Source organism: Culex quinquefasciatus, chromosome 2 (genome assembly GCF_015732765.1).
Source record: "Culex quinquefasciatus strain JHB chromosome 2, VPISU_Cqui_1.0_pri_paternal, whole genome shotgun sequence".
NCBI lineage: Eukaryota > Metazoa > Arthropoda > Insecta > Diptera > Culicidae > Culex > Culex quinquefasciatus.
Genome location: NC_051862.1, coordinates 152,267,475 through 152,283,912, shown reverse-complemented (window position 1 = coordinate 152,283,912; position 16,438 = coordinate 152,267,475). Strand labels below are relative to the sequence as shown.

Sequence of the window (16,438 nt, the reverse complement as noted above, 5' to 3'; positions counted from 1 at the left end):
AACTGTTTTTTTTTTTACAAAACATCAATTTTGAACATGATTTTTGTATAGAAAACTAGTTAACCTTCTATAGTTTAGCCGTTGTGAATATTTTTCAAAGTTTCTGTCACCCCTTTCAAATAGATACAAAAATCAAGCTGGTTAAAAATATTATAAATAACTGCGTTTTTTTTGTGTGCACAGCATCGAAATAAAAAAAATCATAGGAACTTAACTTTTTTGGAAATTAATTATTGTGGAAAAACAGATGATGATATTTGGCACCGTAAAAGGTGGCTCTTCTCCGTTGCCATTTATTTTAAGGAATTTCTCATATCTCCGATTATTTTGAACAAAACTTGAAAAATTTGGCTTCTGATTTGTCTTGCCAATATTGACATTAACATTGAACAATATTTGAAACGGCATAACGAAAGAAAGTCACTCCTAAAAAAAAAATTGAAATGCTGAGAATTTTTTTTTGAAGTTTACTCCTTGCGACTCTGAAAATCGGACAATTACATACTTTTTGATATACAACCTCACAAAGAATTCTTAAAAAATAATTTCAAAAGTTTTAGATTTGGTCTTGAAAATGAATTGAGGAAAATGATCAATTTGTAGTATATAGACCTTTACGAATGTTTTTTGGGGACGCGCAGTCCTATTTTTCGCGATAATTTCGTCTCTTTTGTGTGGCTGTTTGTGCGCATGGAGTGATTGGTCAGTATAATTGAATAATGCCGTCATAAGTTCAGTGCTTCTGGGGACGCGCAGTCCTATTTTTTCGCGATAATTTCGTCTCTTTTGTGTGGCTGTTTGTGTGCATGGAGTGATTGGTCAGTATAATTGAATAATGCCGTCATAAGTTCAGTGCTTCTGGGGACGCGCAGTCCTGTTTTTTCGCGATAATTTCGTCTCTTTTGTGTGGCTGTTTGTGTGCATGGGGTGATTGGTCAGTATAATTGAATAATGCCGTCATAAGTTCAGTGCTCCTGGGGACGCGCAGTCCTGTTTTTTCGCGATAATTTCGTCTCTTTTGTGTGGCTGTTTGTGTGCATGGGGTGATTGGTCAGTATAATTGAATAATGCCGTCATAAGTTCAGTGCTTCTGGGGACGCGCAGTCCTGTTTTTCGCGATAATTTCGTCTCTTTTGTGTGGCTGTTTGTGTGCATGGGGTGATTGGTCAGTATAATTGAATAATGCCGTCATAAGTTCAGTGCTTCTGGGGACGCGCAGTCCTGTTTTTTCGCGATAATTTCGTCTCTTTTGTGTGGCTGTTTGTGTGCATGGGGTGATTGGTCAGTATAATTGAATAATGCCGTCATAAGTTCAGTGCTCCTGGGGACGCGCAGTCCTGTTTTTTCGCGATAATTTCGTCTCTTTTGTGTGGCTGTTTGTGTGCATGGGGTGATTGGTCAGTATAATTGAATAATGCCGTCATAAGTTCAGTGCTTCTGGGGACGCGCAGTCCTGTTTTTTCGCGATAATTTCGTCTCTTTTGTGTGGCTGTTTGTGTGCATGGAGTGATTGGTCAGTATAATTGAATAATGCCGTCATAAGTTCAGTGCTTCTGGGGACGCGCAGTCCTATTTTTTCGCGATAATTTCGTCTCTTTTGTGTGGCTGTTTGTGTGCATGGAGTGATTGGTCAGTATAATTGAATAATGCCGTCATAAGTTCAGTGCTTCTGGGGACGCGCAGTCCTGTTTTTTCGCGATAATTTCGTCTCTTTTGTGTGGCTGTTTGTGTGCATGGGGTGATTGGTCAGTATAATTGAATAATGCCGTCATAAGTTCAGTGCTTCTGGGGACGCGCAGTCCTGTTTTTTCGCGATAATTTCGTCTCTTTTGTGTGGCTGTTTGTGTGCATGGGGTGATTGGTCAGTATAATTGAATAATGCCGTCATAAGTTCAGTGCTTCTGGGGACGCGCAGTCCTGTTTTTCGCGATAATTTCGTCTCTTTTGTGTGGCTGTTTGTGTGCATGGAGTGATTGGTCAGTATAATTGAATAATGCCGTCATAAGTTCAGTGCTTCTGGGGACGCGCAGTCCTGTTTTTTCGCGATAATTTCGTCTCTTTTGTGTGGCTGTTTGTGTGCATGGAGTGATTGGTCAGTATAATTGAATAATGCCGTCATAAGTTCAGTGCTTCTGGGGACGCGCAGTCCTGTTTTTTCGCGATAATTTCGTCTCTTTTGTGTGGCTGTTTTTGTGCATGGAGTGATTGGTCAGTATAATTGAATAATGCCGTCATAAGTTCAGTGCTTCTGGGGACGCGCAGTCCTGTTTTTTCGCGATAATTTCGTCTCTTTTGTGTGGCTGTTTGTGTGCATGGGGTGATTGGTCAGTATAATTGAATAATTCCGTCATAAGTTCAGTGCTTCTGGGGACGCGCAGTCCTATTTTTTCGCGATAATTTCGTCTCTTTTGTGTGGCTGTTTGTGTGCATGGGGTGATTGGTCAGTATAATTGAATAATGCCGTCATAAGTTCAGTGCTTCTGGGGACGCGCAGTCCTATTTTTTCGCGATAATTTACGTCTCTTTTGTGTGGCTGTTTGTGTGTAATGTTCCGTCAGTGCAAGCGGGTGGTTGTGTTTGTGTGCAAAGTGCCCTTTTTTCATCATCGCTGGTTGGAAGGCAATTTGACGGTTTAGTTCGTTAGTTTTATCGCGTAAAATAATATTTTGATTCATCAAGAACGTTGTGTGGTGTGCGAGTCTTTTTTTTTGTGTTGAAAAGACCTTCCCATAGCTCCGTAGCTCGGAGGGCTCGACGTCGGTTGTTTGTGTGTTAAGCCCTCTCCATAGCATCGTAGCTCGAGAGGCAACGATTCCTCATCTAGCTAACAGAAAGAAGATCGGAAGGCACTTGATGGTTGAGTTCGTAGCGTCGTTTCCGTAACAAATTTATGAATTAAATAGTTATATGATTAAAAATCAGACTACGCTACCATTGCAGCATTGCGTTTAACACCTCATTCTATAAATAAACTTTATTTGGCTTTATCTTTCCACAGCCGGCTGTCTAAGATGAAACCATTTCATTTAAAATTTAACAACAGTTAAACGGGAAATGTCTCATCCGCAGCATCCGATTGTTTGCCTTGAGAATAATATATAAAACCTTTCAACAAACACTATGATTTTGGGTCGCATCATCATCTTCTATGATGAATCCTGACCAAACACCCTATCCTACTAACAAGTTTTCAGGTTCCTGGCGCTCGTGGGGTGTAAGCACAGAGTAAATCAGCTGCCCTAGTAGCAACCTGCGCTAACTAACATTCCCGTCCCTTAAAATCGAGGTCTACAAACTGACATGGCGGGCGCCGTTGGTGGCCAATGACTGTTACCTATTCGCAACTGATCTAGCTTTAGCAATCATGGTGTTTTATCTTTTCAGCGCATTCATACATGCTGTTGATAAGGGAAACACCACTAGATCGTCGAAGCCTATAATCAGTAGTGCTGAAAGGATATTACGGTTCTGTTCAGCAACGGAGGGGCAACCATGGGTGATCTCTCATGCTCATGCTCATGCTCTATAGACCTTTACGAATGTTTTTTGATTTTCAAATTTTGCAATTATTTTTATTGAAAAAAAAAATGAAATTTAACAAAAGTTTAGTTTTCTTACATTGAAAATCGAATTAAAAGTATCCGAGGTCCGTAGAAAATTACAGGCTTATTAGATGACACTAAGGAGCAATTCTCTACCAAAACAGGAAATGGATTTTATTTTTATTTTTTGATTTGGCTCAAACTTTGTGGGGGCCCTCCCTATGACCAAAGAAAAAAAATAATCGAAATTTCATACAAAAACAAATTTTGAACTAATTAATTTTATGCAATGCTGAATTTGCAATCGAAAAGTACTTAATAGATTTTTTAAAAAGGGCTCCGTTTTCAAGATATAGCCACCGAAAGTTTGATTGTAACGAAATATTTGCAGTTTTTCGATTTTTTTTAAATAGTGACCATGAGTGACCATATCTGAAAATATTTTTTTTTTAAGTTCAGAAATTTTGCTATAAAATTGTCTAAGGATCATTGAAGATTGGACAGCTGGTTGTTGAGATACAGCGGCTTAAAGAAAAAGAAACAGGAACTTTTTTAAAAATAATGTTTTTCAAAAAAATAGGAAAATTTCTTTTTTTTTACATTGAAAATCGGACTATTAGTTGCTGATATAACGACATTAGAATATGGTGGGTTGTTTGGGTGAGACTTAGAAAACTTCAATTTTCCTGTTTTTTTAAGCCGCTGCGCTGTATCTCAGCAACCAGAGGTCCAATTTTCAATGTATTTTCAGAAATGGTCACTCAAGGTCACTATTTTAAAAATCGAAAACTGCAAATATTTCGTTACAATCAAACTTTTGGTGGCTATATCTTGAAAACGAAGCCCTTTTTAAAAAAATCTGTAAAGTACTTTTCGATTGTAAATTCAATTTTGCATAAAAAAAATTAGGTCAAAATTAGTTTTTGTATGAAATTTCGATTTTTTTTCCAAAAATCACTATTTTTCAAAAATTCATAACTCGGCGGCAGCTTTTTTGACCATCCTTCTCTATGGCTCAAAAGTTGCGGGCTTTGGTCCCCTATAACAAATCAAAAAATTTCGAAAATCATAAAATACTTATTTTGAGAAATTGTGTTTTGTGAAAAAGTGATAATTAAAAAATCGGGATTTTTTTCCGTGTACCTATTTTTCTCAATAGTCCTCAACAATACCTACAACTTTGCCGAAGACACCAAATTGATCAGAATATTAACTCAAAAGTTACAGCTGTTTGAATATTTACGTACCATTTTTGTATAGACAGCTGCCAAAATTGTATGGAGACTTGTATGGTGAATCAATGACACAAAAGCTTCTTTAGTCATAGGGAGGGCCCCCACAAAGTTTGAGCCAAATAAAAAAATACAAAAAATAAAAGTGGTCGAAATCGGCTGATTTCGTAGAGAATTGCTCTAAGGATTACGAATTTTCATCGCTTCAAATTCTTTGTATGCTCGTACCTAAGAAACAAATGGTCCTATTTTCTCAGAGTCTCAGAGAAAAAAAAAATGCAAAAAAAATGTCTCAACTTAAAACTGGTTTTCTTGTCATAAAGTTTTAAAAATAGGAAAAATATTATAATTTCCAAAATTCTAACCTTAAAGTGAGTATATTTTTAAAACGGTGAGTTCATCCAAAATTCTGTACCGTAATCTAGTGCGAGTCGGCACTACAATCTAAATAGGGACAGCAGGATTTAGATCACTTGAAAAGTTAAAATTCAGCAATCGATGCACTATTTTTGCAAATCAGGCTAGATTTTTATGTGATTGACAAGCTACATTAAGCTTGATAATGGGAGGATGAAAGAGAAAAGGTGAATGTCAAACACGAGTAGGTATGTAAACACAAAAATGTGATAGGCTCTTTTCGGCGCTGAGAATTTCAGGACTGAAAGATGAGCAATTATTTGAAGCATGAGATTTCAGGAATGATAACTGTAGTCACTGAGAACATAAAGTTTGATATTTATATGCATCTGTGCTCTCTTATGCTAAATAGATAAAAATCCTGGCAAGATTAGTACAAGAGGGCACAGAGGCATCGATTTGTACAACCCTGGAATACATGAAGGTTCACGGGTTGACGAAGTTTTTTTCGAAAGTTAATTTTCCAAATGATATAAAAATTATATGACTAAACTAATAAAAATTATTCGAGTTCAAATTTAAATGGTGCTCGATATCAATCATTCAGAGTAGATTTTTTTTTCGATGAACAGAGGTCGGTGCACATGAATGAGAATAAATTTGAATTCTTTTTTTTTTTGTATCGATGAATGGAATAGGCCGTTTTGTAACCATAAAATTTAAATATTTACTGTATGTCTAAACGGACGCAGTCTATTGAACAAGCATTTTAATTACCATCACAAAACAATTCTATTGAGGCATCGCCTATAAAAGCCCCCCCGGCGAAATATCACAAAGTCATAAAGTGCCGAGAACGTCAAAATGGTCGCAAACAAATTTGTAAAGGTAGCACTTTTGCTGATCCTGATAATAGCGTCAGCGGAGGCAGTTCCCGTGAGTACCGCACAGGACCCCGAAAGGTAATTTAAATTAATTGATTTTTTGTTCCCTCCCTCCTGACAACAGGTGCTGTGCGTCGCCAAGTTTGCCCTTCATCTGGAGCACCTGATAGCGAGCATCGTACGGTACGAGCGCAGTTCCAACAAGCAGTGCGTTTCCTTTGCTGGCTCGGTGGCAAAAGATGTCGTCAAGCTGGTCAATGATTTGCGCAGTTGTATGTCGGTTTGAGGTTTTGGATGGAAATGTGCAATAAATAACTTTTTAAATTTGGATGTTTTTATTTGCAAAATATATTTTTGTATCGTAGCATAATTTAATTTGAAAAGTTTTCTTTTTTAAAGTGAACACACGATGAAGATAAGAAAAGTCACGTTAATTTATTTCAGCAGCAGAATAAATTAAAAGTCCTTGGCACAGAACGTTGCAGCAGTCTTTAAAATAAATTTCAATTCAACTAAGAATATCAGGACTCTCTTAAAATAGATCGATACAACTAGATATAACTCGAAAGTTTTGTTTTATCTAGACAAACAAGAAATGCACTAAGTTACATGGAAATCCAAAATAAAATATCGGCTAAAAATATCAAATATTAAAATTAAAATTAACTCATTGATATCAGATGTTATTTTTTTAAATGCATAAATATTTTGTAAGGAGTCACTGCTCTTCTTATAAAAGAAACACAATGCTTATGACGCACCTGAAACCATGGTAGAAGCAACAGGACGACCCTGACATTGTCTCCTTCTGCGAAGGATTTTTCGTTGCCACCGCAAAACATTTGTCTTCTTATTTAGGCTTATTTTTAATACGTCTCAAGCATGAAATTCAATTTACTCGCCGAGTCATGCTTCCCTACTTATTACACACAACTCACGCGACTATTTCGGCGAAGGCAACGTCAGGCCCGACGAGGAAAATCAATCGCAACTAAGGTTCAGCGCTTTTCCGTGGAGATGTTGTGATAAAGTGCGTGCGTGGGTTTTATTGGGGGCTTTATGATTTGGGCGCGAAGCATTGGTTTGAGTGTGGTTTTGTTCCTGGAAGTAACATCTTCATCCGACCGTTACAATTACGAGAATTATAATGGAACATCGTTTCAAGCATAATCGTGAGTGCTAGGACATTTTTTTGGAATATTGGATGTTTTTCAATTTTATAAGAACACAATAGGTGAAAACCAAAAAAAAGTTCTTCGAAGGATAACATGTTATTTAATCTCCTGATAAACAATTAGACAGAATTGTTGTTGTCCTTATTTACAAGAGAAAAGCCAATTTCAAGATAATCATTTTGAAGATACAGTCGACTCTCTGGTTGTCAATATCCAAGGGACCGTCGAGGAAGAGAATCATCAGTTTACAGAACGATGCAAAATGAAGACTCGATTGAAAATATTTTTTTCTTGATACCCAGCTATGGGAGAGAGACATGGCAACGTCCATCAAACAAAAACAAACTAATGTCAAACACCCTTCAAAGCTTCGTTTCGTCAAGAAAAATGTCTATGCAAGCCATGAGAAAGTGAAATTATTGACAACCGGAAGAGATTTTTGAACCAAACAGAATCCAAGGGACCGTCGGGGAAGAGATCCTTCATGCAAGGGAAAATATCGAGGAATGAAGATAATTGAAGTATGCAGATTAAAGGGACTGAAGAATTCATCGATAGATGGAGAATTATTGATATCGAGAAGATCGACAGCTAGAGAGTCGACTGTATATGCTTTACTTGTTACGAAGGAAGAAAGATAAACACGTTCACACTCCGATTTGGATTCAACGAGAAAAAAACCACTTAAGGTAAAGCCATCATCAAAAGATCGGAAAATTTCACGAATGTTTCATGTGTTAACATTGAAAATCGGACCATTAGTTGCCGAGATATCGTCATTAGAAAATGGTGGGTTGTTTTGGTGAGATTTAGAAAACTTCAATTTGTGTTTCTTTTTCTTAAAGCGGCTCTATCTCAGCAACCCGAGGTCCAATCTTTAATGTCTCTTAGACAATTTTAAAGCAAATTTTCTGAACTTTTCAAAAAAAATATTTTTAGAGATGGTCACTTTTTCTAAAAATTGAAAAACTGCAAATATTTCGCTAAAATCTAACTTTCGGTGGCTATATCTTGAAAACGGAGCCCTTTATCAAAAAAATTGTGAAGTACTTTTCGATTGCAAATTCAATTTTGCATTTAAAAATAATGTCAAACTTATTTTTTGCATGAAACTTCGATTTTTTCCAAAAATCACTATTTTTTCAAAAATTTATAACTCGGCGGCAGATTTTTTGACCATGTTTCTCTATATTTACATACCATTTTTGTATGGACAGCAGCCAAAATTGTATGGAGACTTGTATGGGTGAACCAATGACACAAAATAGCTTATTTGGTCATAGGGAAGGCCCCCACAAAGTTTGAGTCAAATATAAAAATACAAAAAATAAAAATGGTCGAAATCGGCCGATTTCGTAGAGAGTTGCTCATGGATAATTGGCCCCGACCCCTCTTCGATTTGCGTGAAACTTTGCCCTAAAGGGTAACTTTGCATTGCATTTTCCGTTACTCAACTGTAAATTTTTTTGAACATTTCATTTTAAGGAAAATTTAATGCACTTTTAGAATCTACATTAACTCAGAATGGTAATTTTTTCATTTAGAACATTTTTTTTTCATTTTTAAATTTCATGTTTTTTCTAACTTTGCAGGGTATATTTTTAGAGTGTAACAATGTTCTACAAAGTTGTTTCTGAATTTTCATTAAGCAGGACGTTCATGAAAAATTAACAAATTTTAGTATATTTTTGATAATTTTGGTTGAAAAATTGGAGAATGGCAATTATTATAGAAGGTTAAACAAACATGCAATAAGACTGTTTCTTATAAATCAATGCATGCATAAAACATGAAACCGGTAGGCATAATATTTATTCCAGAAGGTCACGACAGTTGTGTTTGTATTCTACCCAAAGCTTGAAGTCACTATAGTATGATATTGTGTACAGAATTTGTTTAGTAAACTGCTTATTGAATACTTTCGTTTACAGATTGTTTTCATGTCAATTGTTTTTTCGTGGTCCGTATATTTGTTGATCACGAAAGAAATCGAAAGTGACTAAATAAAATAAAAATTTTAGCTTGTTTTTTCACCACCCAAGAACATAATTAAATGTCAACTATAATCACATATGCTGCCACCATAAATTTTCACCGCAAACGTAAATATTTTGGTCACAAGGTAGGCAATGTCACAGGGTCATCCTAACAGTTATCCCGGAAAGCAAAAAATCTTCTTAGTTCCACTCCAAAGTAACACTTAAGCATAAACCACTTACAAATCACCGGCAAAGCTGGAACGAAACCGAACCTCGAAAACCACAACACCACAAATATATCAAATTGATTTTTTACTATCGAAAACACGGCAAGTCTGGGCGAAATCGAAGAAACATCTAGGGACGCACTCATACACAACGAACGAAGCAAGAAGCGTCAAATTGTGGAGCATGCGCCGTTGGTTCTGTTTGTGTTTTTCTGTGCGATAGTGAATGACTAGAATGGCTGACAGTTCGCGCTCAGGTGGTTGCAGCTTCAAACGACCTAGTTGCCAGTTTTCTAAGCTAGCAATATTTTTTTTAATTCTTTATTATAGAGTTTTTCAGTCGGAGGCTTGTTCAACTCTTTAGCTAGCAATATTTTTTTTTATTAAGTGTTACCTTTTTCTAGGATTTTTACAGGGTTTTAATTTTAGCGGGGAAAAAATAAGCACCTTCAGGCTATACGAAGGGAAGCAAAACAAAGTCATTGAAAGCAAGGAAAGTGATTTTTGGTTCAAAGACCAACAATCACTCAATCAGTGCCGATCAAAGCGCACAACCAATCGTAAGCACCACGATTCGTAAGCATCTAGCGATAGATCAGATAACTAAACAAAGTCTATAGACATGATACATAATTAGCCTGCACTAGCACATTTAGCCGTAAATTTGAATGTTTCAAAAATATCTATTATGTTCCACGTGTCTTTCGAAATTAGTTTTTTTTTTCAAATTATTGAAAAGTTTTTTGAAATAAAACTGATTCGACATTGTGAATAAGAACATGAAATGCCTTCGTTCTTGAATCAATCCAAAAATGTTTTGGATCTCTACGTTTTTTTTTGTAAAGCTTAATTTATTTTAGAAATGATTGATGATTGTTTTTGATTGTTCTTTTGTATAATGCAATTTATAAACCTTTTTTCCATGAAAGTCGACACCATGATTTGTTATATCAATTTTTAGTTATTTTTTCGCCTTGATATTTAATGTTTTTGATAAACCGATAAACAGAAATGACATTGGGTCTGGAAATTTAAGCATTTTTGTATGACCCAATCTCACCCCTCAGACCCAATGTCCTGATGACAGAATCTGTTAAATGCAATTTTTTTTGAAAACCAACCCTGATACTGACTTGAAAACAGTGCTTCTTAGGCCGTTGCAGATATTATTCGAACTTTTCAATGCACCCTTCTCCAACAACCCCGTAAAATGAATGCAAAAAAGCCAACAAAATTAATGAAAAAGGAAAAAGTTATCAATAAGAAATTATTTAACTATTGTTTTTCTGCGTTGTTTTGCTGTATGCTGGATTTATTTTTTTAAATATTTATTTTTTAACTTTAATATGCAGTTTCACAAAAAAGTTTTTTTATTCAATTTTTGTTCCGTTTGAGCTTAACAGTTTTGCTACAGGAAATAACATCTGCAATTCAGATATTTGGGAAACCTTTCAGAAAAAGATCTTTTTAAGTGCCTTTGAAGGTACATATTTCTAACTTAAGAATTTACGAGCCGATCGTAGCTCTTGTAAGAAAACAGATTGCAAGTTTTTTTTTTCGTGAAAAAAATCGTTAGGAATAGGATTGTTTAAACTGATAATTGATATACAGTTGATAGTCATATAAAATGCAATTTAATTATTTGTTAAAACATGGTTTAAAAATTTAGTTTCAATTGCACTTCTATTTCGTTGAAAAAAAATCTCTAGGCAACAAAAAACATTATTTGGACATTTTTGAGGGAAGAAAGTGAAACATATTTGTAACGGCCTAATATTTATAAAAGATTTAAATTTTAAATTTCAATTTGCTAGATCTAAAGCTTGTCAATTCATTGAACGACTATTGAAAAAAAAATCAATTGAAAAAAAAAATCAATTTCTTAGAAATTTCTTCACTGTATAAAATTTAAATAAAAAATCAATTTTAAGACAAAAAAATCCAAAATTCTAACTATACAAATGCATGGCAGCTGGCAGTTGATAGTGCGGTAGCTTGTAGCAGTAATTCATTAAATAAAAAAAATAAGTCTGGATTGTTTGAATATTCTCGGCTATGTTTTTTTTTTTGCAAATAATAAGTCATTTTGAAAATCCTATCGCAGCAAGCAACCAATTTTTTCCAAAATTCAAGTGAATTTTCCTCGTTTTTCGGTTACCCTATCCATCTCTACACCGGTGGGAGAGACTTTTCCAGCCCGAAACCCGACAATGCTCACGTGCACACTGGTGTGCGTGCTCGCTGCTACTGCTTCACCGGAGTTTTCCCCCGAAGGGAAAGCCAGCCAGGTTCGAACCTCGTGGACTCGTGCCAACTCGGTCAGTACGAACTGAGCTTTTCCCCTTGTCGCTTGACATAGTTTCCGCGGTGCTCTCTCGCTTGCCATTAACGGTCGAGATTTCTTTTTTTGTTTTTTCGGGAAAATTCAGTTTTTCGTGTCTACTTTTGCGTAAAGAAAAGTTTCGGGGATCGAAAAATTGAAAAGCGTGTGCGTGTTTTTGCTTTTGGGGCAAATTTTACTTTCGCAAGGAAGAGGCAGCAAAAAAAGGTTCAAACTGGGGATGATGCTGAAGTCATCTGGTGTGATGGTCTACATTCAGGGGCATTCCCCATCCCCAACGGAATCGGAAAGCTGCACATTCAGCAGAATGTAATTGAGCTATAAAAAGAAGGCAAAATACGGCATTGAAAAACCGGAGCGAAAGAAGTGAGGCAAGTAGCAAAAGAAAAAAAAAAGGAAAAAGAAGCAAAAATGCAGCAATAGTGCAAAAGTCGCTGAATGGCGTGAAAGTTTGTGTGTGTGTGCGTGTTTTTTGTTAAGGAAAGATTCCCGACTTCCCTTCTGTATTCATTCACCTGTAAATTTACGCCAACCCAGGGAGGAAAATCTCCCGTGGAAAGAGGCACCACGTGGTAGGGCAAACGTACATCAAAATGCTAAAAAGTACATCGTAAGCAGATTGACTGCTGCAGTGTATCGTAGTTTGACATGCGTGTGAGTGTGTGTATGTGTTTGCATGTGTGTGTGTATGTGCGTGTGTGCTTTATGTTGTCGAATTTCATTAGGAAAAGTGCTGCATTAGCGAAAACATGCCGTGTGTAGAAGAGAGCAGAATTTCCACGCGCCGCACATGTGTGCGATTTCATTCGTATGTGTATGTGTACAAACATTGTTGCTATTGTTATTTTAACGTGGGAGCATATGTGTGTGTGTTCGAATGTTTCACGTGGTTTGTTTGTTTTCTGCTCTTCGCACAGCCTTCTCATCTTAATGCAGCGTCGGTCGGTCGCAACACACTCCTGTATTGGCAGTCAGTCGGGCTCGTCAGGAGCTATGAATTAGTAGCAAGGATGTCGTGTCACGGTCGTGAATGAATTTTGAATGAGTACAGAGTGGATGTGTGTGTTTATTAACGTCGAACAGGATTAAACGTTGTGCGATAGCTGGGTACGTGGAACTTCGCGAATTTAACGTGTTGAAGCTAGTGAGTTTGTTTTAGTTTTGAATTTTTTTAGATCTCGTTATATCAAACAAAACGTTTTTTTTTCTTTCCATTAGATAGTTTAAAATCCCATTGAAAATATTGTCAAGATGAAATTTGACCTTTTTCGATTGAGACAAGTCAAATAATTAGGTATCACTGACCCTCTACAGTCTAGACTCGAATATCCGAAGGTTTGTATGGGGCTTTGGAAATCGAATCATAAAAAGGTAGGGGAAATTATCGTATGTTTGGCAGGTTAAGCGCCCGCTCCTAACTCCATCCAATTTCCTATTTTCACTATTTAAACAACTTAGTTTATAATTGAGCTATTTATCACTCTAATTGCGTTGAAAACGCTTTTTATGAGCTATTATTGAACGTCAAAGTGCTGATATGGCAATATTAGAAGCACGCTGGAGTTCTGTAACCTCATTTTAGTCAAATTTGAATGGTTGATTGCCATTTAAGTTACCAAATGCAATTTCTCAATATTCTAATTAGGCCATTTTGGTAATTATCTTGGATTTAAAAAATTCTAAATCACTTCAGATTAGTTTAGAGCAAGAGTGTTTGGTATTTTCAATTACTTGGCAGTCAGGCGAAAATTACCAGAACTATCGATGTAAAGTAACTAATTACTTAATTACTCAGAACAAAATTAATTACTCGACACTTTGAAAAATATTCAAATATGTATAAGAATTTGATTGAAAAACTTTGGTGCCGTTATAAAGACATAAAATCTAAATCATTTGATTATTATCGACAATTTGGATTCTATAATTGTATATACTATTTGGATTATATAAAAGCAGATAAAATTATTTTTCATAAAGTTTGTTATTGGGCTCTGGCTGAGGATAGAGCCGAAAAGAATATACAAATAAATTTCAGGCCATATTTTTACAACAACAAAAATACGGTGATATATTTAACCCTCAACTGCCCAATTTTTTCGGTTTTTTTTTATTTTTCCCGTGTTCAGGAGGTCATTTTGAGCAACTTTTGTTCTACGAAAAACTTTACTTCTCTTGTTTTATGTTTTTCATGTTTCATTTTTAGTATTTTAATTTGCATTTATCTTGTTTAGTTTATGTTTGTTTTTAGTAGTATTTGGCCTATTCTACCACCTCCTATCATTACATTTTGCCTATCTACTTTTTTCATGTTTTTACAGTCACTTTTTCAATTTTTTGCTTGTTTTTCGCATTTTTTGCTATAAAACGGCACCATTATCATTTAAATTGAAAAGAAATGCGTAGAGGCATAGTCTAGGACACTAGAAAAATTACTGCATACTTCTTTTTACTTAAAACATAGGAAATATTACTAAAAAACACAGCCAAAGTTAACCCCTTAAAAAATGTCATTTTTAAAAACATTGACGAAGTCACATAAAACAAGTAAAACTTCCAACCAGCCATTGGCCGAACCGTTCATTGTTTGAACTTCTGTCAAAATATTCTCACTTTTGGACGCAGCAACTCTTTTCAGATTCCGTTTTGTGCGGATGTTCGAACACAAACCCAAGTTCACGCTGAGTTTCAAACTTGGGTTTGAACTCTGGTGACAACAATTGTTTAGTTTCCACGGGTTTCTCAGCTAAAAACGATTTTTTTGTCTGAAAATGACATGGATTTTAATAAAATTAACTTTTAAAACCTCAATCATAGCTCATGTTTTGCTGAAACCTTTTGTTTTAGACAAATGTTCAAACACGGGTTCAAACAATTGTTCGGCGAACCCGAAAACCCTGTTTCAAACAGAACAGTGTTCAAGGTCAAACACGAATGAAGGTTCAAAACAAAACACTGAAAAAAGGTAAACATTTTTGATGGATTATATTCTGTGTATACTTTCCCTTTTAAAAAATTATGTAAAAAAATAATTTATAATTTAAAAAGACAGGACAGGTTTTTTGAAAAAAAAACGCAAAACTTAATGGTGGTGCCAAAAAAGTAAGGGGTGCTCCAATTTTTTTTTTCTGAAAATCGGGATTCTTGCATGTTTAGATAGTAGAAACAGCTGCACCGTATGGAGCATAATTATAAAATGTCGATTTCGAATTTGTACTTTGCTGTGTACAGTTTAATGGCCAGAAAAAATGAACCCCTGCTCCACAAGCGGAAAACGATTTTTTGGGTTATTTTAAGCATCTGTGCCTATTTTGAGCGAAATTGGTTAAGATAAACCCATTAATACCCAAGCCTAAAGTTGATGAAAAAATGTTTTCCATACAAAAATGACATTTTTAAATCGCTAATAACTTTTCAGGATCGAGTTTTACAGCTATTGTATGTTTTACAAAATTGTAGTGCATTAAATTTTCAATGAGAATCTCACTTTTGAAAATGTTTGGATGGAAATAGAGCACCTTGCAGACCAAACCGTACGAAAATTGTATCAATGGGTAAATGTAGACCGATTTTGCTCATATTTAGTCCAGAATCCTAAAATGGGTCAAGGAACAATATTCAGCTTGTGGAACGGCGTTTTGAAAAAAGGCCCATATTCTGGGCACTCTAATGACCCATACATTATTTCCAAGCACTCTTCCACCGTCTCACTGCCCATCGGCAAACAAACGCCATCTCGGGGGGAGACAATTACTCCGAATCAACAGCCCTGTCAGTTGGCGACAACTTTAACAGATATTGTATTTACCCTCCGCTCCACGTCAAACACATTTTTCGTTCGAACGATTTTCCCACCCAGTTCCGGACACTTCCTGACTGCTGACTGCGAGAAGCGTGGGAGCCATTGGTGACTAATTAGTTACACTTTGGTGGCTAGCCAGTGTGTGGGTGGCGCCTTGACAGCAATTTGTGTAGGTACACACTGTTTACGCCAATCACCGTCACGGTTTGGTCATGTTGACAATAGGCCGCGATCTGTTGTTTGTAGTTTGGTGGATTTTGGTAGTTTGATTCCAGAAAGTTTACCCAAAAGTATTATTGGTATCTTTTTAAATACATTTTTCTATTTTAAGGATAAAATTTATCTCTTTAACGCAAAAATATTTAAATGTAAAAATACTTCAATTCAATAAAAAGAAATCATGTTGAAACGAAATTGTTTAACCTTCGAAACACATCAAAACGCTTATTTTTCTACCCTTTACAAACCAGAAGGCGTCTGCGTATGTCGGACGTTTTGATTATTATTTTTTGTTTCGTTTTAACTGCTTTTTATATATACGTGTCGGCAGCAGCTCACATGACATTTGATGTGAGTCTGCTTGCAGGCAGTGTCGCGTTTGTCCCCAGCCGGATCTGGTTCTGATTAATGACAAGGTAATTTATTTGGTTAATTGCACGTCAGACGCAACTGATCCGTTTCCTCGGGGAAGTGATCCGAAATAGGAAGAAGAAAGAACATGCGTAAAAGAGCCATTTTGGGACGATAATATCCGGGAAAATGAGCTTTCCCGAAGCAATGTATTGTGATGAAAGTTCATTAGTGGACACACATTACAGTAATTTGTAATTTTTGACGGGAATCATATTTCCTTGTAAACGTGCTACATACGCGCGTGAATTGAATGTTCTCTAATGTCC

The 16,438-nt window shown here is 35.9% G+C and overlaps 2 protein-coding genes and 1 long non-coding RNA gene across 6 annotated transcripts in view; 2 read left to right on the top strand and 1 right to left on the bottom strand.

The window, feature by feature from the left end:
* The window catches only part of LOC6050527 (phosphoglucomutase-2), a 142,153-nt gene that overhangs the window by 24,670 nt on the left and 101,045 nt on the right, over nucleotides 1–16,438 (bottom strand). Inside the window, exon 1 of one of the 2 annotated variants that reach the window (XM_038257853.1) lies at nucleotides 9,410–9,566. The exons of the other annotated variant lie outside the window; for it this stretch is intronic. The gene's annotated coding sequence lies outside the window, so the exon portion shown is untranslated. Of the gene's footprint in view, nucleotides 1–9,409; nucleotides 9,567–16,438 lie in introns of those variants that run through there. 2 annotated transcript variants of the gene reach the window in all.
* On the top strand, nucleotides 5,961–6,340 carry LOC6050529. The gene is made up of 2 exons (XR_005277786.1): nucleotides 5,961–6,067; nucleotides 6,140–6,340. It is a non-coding gene; the product is annotated as an uncharacterized LOC6050529 (long non-coding RNA).
* Nucleotides 11,732–16,438, top strand: part of LOC6041639 (START domain-containing protein 10) — a 43,459-nt gene continuing 38,752 nt past the window's right edge. The window contains exon 1 of one of the 3 annotated variants that reach the window (XM_038257863.1): nucleotides 11,732–12,108. The gene's annotated coding sequence lies outside the window, so the exon portion shown is untranslated. Of the gene's footprint in view, nucleotides 12,109–12,705; nucleotides 12,882–16,438 lie in introns of those variants that run through there. The other 2 variants (XM_038257865.1, XM_038257864.1) reach the window with 2 other exon arrangements.